Genomic DNA, 6,124 nt, shown 5'->3' on the forward strand with positions numbered 1-6,124 from the left:
ATCCAACAAAGTATATGTGAACAACGAACAAGCTTAATCAGAAGTAGGAAATGTGGACAGAGGAAAGAAATGAGAGAAAAAACACAGTTTTGACTTTGTATTTCAGGTTTAATTCCAGAGAGACCTTCTGGAATTTTGGATAGTGTGACTGTTAGAGAATTACCAAACTCATTTTCAGAACTTATAAGCTGTATGACTCGGGGTTCACTTGTCTGAGAGTAATCATCGTAAGAATAAAACAAAGATCAGTATATTGATGTTTAGGCAATTACAAAGTAATAAATAAAAAGTGAAAGTGCAAATTTTAAAAGGTGGCTTTGTAGGTGAATACTTCTCTGGGACTTTCTCAGAAAAGCACTGAAGTCTTCTCAGTGACAACATTTCAATCACATTTGTCTTCCCACCTGGTAGGATCGTAGTAGGCCCTGTGACTGGATAGTTTCTTTTTGACTTGCTTTCTACTCAACATGTGTTATTCAGCCCTAGCTTCCTCTTGGACTCTACAGCCTTTTGATAAATCACTATTGGATTCCTAAAAAGTCATCTGTGGACTGACGAGAGTCCTCATACATGTACGTGGGAGGTTTAGGGAGCCTGAGGGCTGCATCTTAGCACACTTTTGCTTCCTTGCTGCTGAACACTATGCTTGACAAAGTAGACAGATAGTGCCTGTTCATGTGAAGAATGGGTAGATCATTACTGCGTATTTTTCTCTTTGGGAGGTTCCGGTGCCTCCCAGTTAAGACTCTCAAGTCCTACAGATCGTTGCCGTCAATTCAGCGTTCATAGCTTTGAAGTGCACCGTGTGCCACTTGCGTGGATGTCCTCACTTCCTCACTTGGTTGCTTGACTGTGTGTATTCCAAAATTCTGTGGAATGTGGAGGGAGGGAAGAGTTTTGAACAATAGTTTTCTCTAGTGGACAATTTAAGTTCCTGTTCTGATTTATGTATGATGTCTGATTAAACTTTTCATGCTATACCAATTTGTTGAACATTTGCAAATTCACATTAGGAAATGAAGGCTTCAAGATCTTTATTAACGTATCCAAGGCACACAAGGCTTTAAATAACAGAATTAAAAATCCAACTGACTATATCAATTTTTTTTTTTTTACTGTTTCTTTCTGTTTTATGTTAAGGTGGAAGTGACCACCTCCTATCCAGGCCTGACTGAGGGAGGTGAAAACCTTTGATCTAAAAATTACCCTGCTTACAAGAAGTGCAGAAATAGAAAGGAAACAGAGATTGAGGAAATTCCCAACCAATGATTGGCCCAACCTGAGACCCACTCCACTGCAGAGAGCCAGCCACTGACACTATTAATGATGCGCTGCTATACTTGTAGACAGGAGCTTAATATCACTGTTTTCTGGGAGACTTGACCCAGCAACAGAGTGAGACAGATGCTGGGACTTGCAACCAAGCAAGGGACGGAACTCTGGGGGTTTTTAGGAGGTGTTTGGGAAAATATGGAAGAACCTAAAGGGGATCCCCAAGAAGACTAACAGAGACAACTAACCCATACCATGGGGCCTTACAAAGATAGAGCTACTAACTAAGGAGCATGCATGGTCTGGATCTAAGCCTCCTATACATACGTGGCCATAGAGATGTCACATGAAGCTTGCTCTTCATGTGGGTCACCTGGCAAATGAAGGGGAGAAGGATGTTTCTAACATGGACTTTCTTGCCTGATTTAGGATCGCTTCCCCCTGGCAGGGTGGGCTGCTTTGCCTGGCATCAGTGGATGAGGGTATGCTCAGTCCTTAATGTGACTTAATGTGACTTAATGGGCAGCAGAGAGTTGATAGGGGGAGTACACCTTTTCTGGTGGGGGAGAGGGAGAGATGAAAGAGAGTGAGGATGAGGGTGGGCCTGGGAGGAGAAGAGGGAAGGGGCACCCTTGGGATGTAAAGTAAATAAACTTAACTAAAATTAAAAAAAAAGATTTGTGGTAGGTTCTAGTCCTGTTTCTTCTACTGCTTCCAGTGTCTGTTTTCCTTCTGAATGAGAATTAAACATCTTGCCTCGGATCCTCCTTATAATTTAGCTTCTTCAGGTAGATTTTGATATGTTTATTCTACATAATATGACTAATACCCACTTATAAGTGCATGTATTTGTGCATGTCTGCCTGCTTCTGGGATTCCTCACTAAGAGGATCAAAGCAGATGCAGAGACTCACAGCCAACCTTTGGAAAGAGCGCAGGGAGTCTTATGGAAGATGGAGGATATAAAAGTACTGGAGGGGACAGGATCTACACAAGGAGACCACAAAGTCAAACAAACAAACAAAAAACAAAAAACGGCCAAGGAGGAACTGCAGAGACTGATGCATTAACCAAAGACTGTGCATAGATAGAAACTAGAGCCCCTGCTCAGTTGTAGCCCATAGGCAGCTCAGTCTCCGTGTGCTTTCCTAGAAAGGGGAGAAGAAACAGTCTCCTAGATCACTTCTCCCTGGTGGGGCAACCTAGCCAGCCCACAGAGGAAGAGGATCCAGGCAGCCCTGAAGGGACCTGATAGGCTAGAGTCAGACAGTAAGGGAGGATGACTTCCCCTGTAAGTGAACTAGGGAAGAGGGATAGGGGAGGAAGAGGGAGAGAGGGCAGGACCAAGAGGAGATAAGGGAGGAAGCTACAACTTGGCTACAATGTGAATAAATTGTAAATAATAACAATAAAAATAAAATTAAAATAAATAATTAATGAAATAAATAAAATATTTGACTGCTACTGCTCTCTATTTTTAGTTCTTTATTGTGTATGATGATGAAAACTTGAAATCAGAACGAGGAGGTTGCGAAGTTTGTACCAGAGGTCAGGGCTGGAAGGAAAGAGGAGCTGACGGAGGAGGTGTGGAACATGAAGGTAGTACTTGGGTCTAACAGTTTCCTCTGGTATCTGTGGACTAAGTCTCCACACTTCAGCTATCCTCTCCATGATGCTTCCATTTATGTAATGCATCCTTCCCAACAGCCAGGCTACTCGGACCAGCTGTTTCTGTCTTTATAGCAATTTCCCAACATTCTTCACTGGGGGATTTCTTCTGTCACATGGTTTTTAATTGGGCATTCTTTCAAACCTTCTTTAAGTGGCCAAGACTTCTCACTGGAAACCATTTCAATGAAATCATTAAGCTGATAGAATCTGAGAACACTGACTTGTGCAATGCACCTTGATATGGAATTTAAGTTGGACTATCTGAATGAAGAGAGTATATCCTTCATGGAGTTTTCTAATGGTACCATTGTGCCTTCTTTTAGCTTTGTAAAATTAAAGGATTCCAAGCATTTCAGCTTAGCACCCATAATGCAAGCAATCTATTTTGCAGATGCACTGAAAATTAAGTGATTGGAGAACTTGTCTTGTATATTCTCACCCTCAGCTATTCTAGTTCTGACTAAAAAAGGAAGTTGCAAATTTTTGAATGATATGCTAAAGTGCCTTCTTTTGCTTAACATTTCTAACAAATACAAAGAGTTTGTCTAGGTTTGAATTATGGTTTTATTATATAGTCACATGGTAATTTAGAACAGGTTTCATATTATGATTTCAGTTTGCTTACCTTGTCCTTGAAAGCCATTCTTCATAACACCATATGCTACTATGAAGACAAAAGAAATTGTTTTGGGGAGACTTAGCACAGCTCTTAATTTCCTATTTTTAAGAGGCACATGCAAGAATTAGAAAGGACTCAAGCCTGGTGTGAAGCTATGTGACTAGGATCATGGAAAACTCCTAAAGGGGAGAGTTCATGCATAAGGCCTCAGCCAGTGAGTCTTCTCTCAGACAGAACGGAAAAACAGGCAAGGATGGTCAGTGCTCTGACGGACATGGAGTCAAAAGTTGGAGGAGGGGCATGGGAGGAGAAAAGGGAGGGAGGGCAGGATTGAGAGGGGAGACTGGAGGGGGCTACAGCTGGGATATAAAGTGAATAAATTGTAATAAAAAATAAATTTAAAAAAATGTGAAAAAGTTCTTGTTTCCAGAATTTATATTTGACAATGGCCAAACATTTCTCATTTCTAATGGAGTGGGAGCCTAATCTCTTGGGAATATTCTTAAGGGTAGAAAGTGATATCCAGTTCTGGTTCTCCACTTGTGTAGGTGATATCATCACAGTCCCTGAAGTGTTTAGAGGCCAGAACTTAGAAGTGACAGGTTCCAGCACATAAAATGAGCAATAACATCTTGATAGAGTTCACTTGGCCAAAATGCAGAAGTGGATGCCTAAAGAGAATGAATAAGGTATCCTGCATAACATAGCTTATAATATATTGATAATTATAATAATAAATTCTATCTGCCAAACATTTGATATGTACTTGGGACACTTTTAGCTTAATTACATAATTTGCCTTCTGATGGAGCTCTTAGCAACCTTATCATTTCACATACAATGAATTTGAGAGCAAGGAGAGAATTGTCCAATTGGAAGGGGCAGAATCCGATTTGGCTTGATTTCCAGGGATGCCAATTTCCTCCCACACAATAGCCTGCTGCAGTGTTCTCTTTTTTCTGGCTTTTTTTCCCCCAGCGTTTGTTAGCACACTAATGGGAGAATCATTTGGACAAGGTCAGAAACTCCCATACCATCTAGAAATTGAAGGTTTCAAAGGCAAAGCATGCAACTTCCTTTGATTTCTATGGAAATGAAGATGGTCCCTCTTGTGACAGTTCTAACTGATGAGTCTGAGTGTAATGTGCTTTTTGGCACAAATTGTCCTGTTCTAATAGTGTTGATTATAATTATAAAATAATGTGTTTATGAAAGGCTGCAAGCAATTCCTGGAATGGCAATAAGGGTTTAGAAACAACATGCTGTTTATGTGAGAAGTGTTTTGTTGAAAATTAAACCTGTGTTTAGGAGAAAGGATCGTGTTGTATGTGCCTAAGAAACTATCACACCATGTAATTAAATCAAAGCCAGTCTGTTGCCAATTTGAGTTCTTGTCTTAAATGAACAATATTGTATCACCTATGACAAATAAAATATAACTGACTAGAAGTAACCAAGCAAGACCTGATACCCAAATTTTGTTTCTCTATCTTCTCAGGGTCCAGAAACAAAATGAATGGTCAATTTTTCTGTAGGCTGGGAATGAGCTTTGCCTATACTGTAAGGCCTTTCTTCAAGGTCATCCCAGATCCTCAGTAAAGATTAAGTTTTCTGTTCAAGGGATTTTATAGGAGGCATTATCTGGAAATACGTAAGGAATTCAACATCAGAGAAGCTTTCTTGACCTGCTTTCTCAGGAGGGAAAGTCTTGATATTCTAAGGCTTCGATGGTAGAAAGTGGTGTGCAGTATAATTTTGTGTATGTATGTGTCCCTTAAAATAACATCTATCAAACATCTTCTCCAAAGCCTGCATTGTATTTTCATCAAGGGAATCACAAAATTTAAGGCAGATCTTGCAAAAGAAGTCATAAAAATCAGAATATATTAAGATGGTAAAGTTTACTACACTAAAGAATCACTTGATGATTTTGGCTCTATTTAATTATATATGTCAGCTTGTAACTTCATGCTTTTTTTATATTTCTTGCTAGAAATTTTGATTGAGAATCAGAGTTTAAGCATCAGTATTTTAAAAAAATGCTCTATTTAATTTTAAGTATAAACATCTGCTTATGACTATTTTAATAAGAAACAAAGGAAAATGTACCATCTTTAATATGGCCATTGGTTCTGTCCTTGAGATTTCCTGCTAAGATTCATGAGAGCCAATACAAGGTCAACAGAGTGGAACATCTGACTATCTTTGTTAAGAAAAAGAAGGTGTCTTACTTAACTCATGATTTCATTCTTTTACACTGTATAGTTAACTCTTCTCAGTCCTATCAGATCAGACTCATGTGCAATTCAATCCGAGCCTCCTCCATCCATTTTGCAGTTATAATCTCACAGTCATTTGTTTCTCCTTGTTTCTACGTAGTATGTGTTGCCTTCAGCATCCCTTCAGCAGGGGAGATGCAGCATAACCTTATATCAGAAGAACATCAGGGTCCGTCATTGAACTTGCTGACGCATCTGCTGACAGCTTTAATTGACTGGTTTATCAACTTCAAACTTATCAAGTCCAACTCATCTCTCATTTGCAAACTGAATATTCAATTTG

The sequence above is a fragment of the Meriones unguiculatus genome, chromosome 3 (assembly GCF_030254825.1).
Source record: "Meriones unguiculatus strain TT.TT164.6M chromosome 3, Bangor_MerUng_6.1, whole genome shotgun sequence".
NCBI lineage: Eukaryota > Metazoa > Chordata > Mammalia > Rodentia > Muridae > Meriones > Meriones unguiculatus.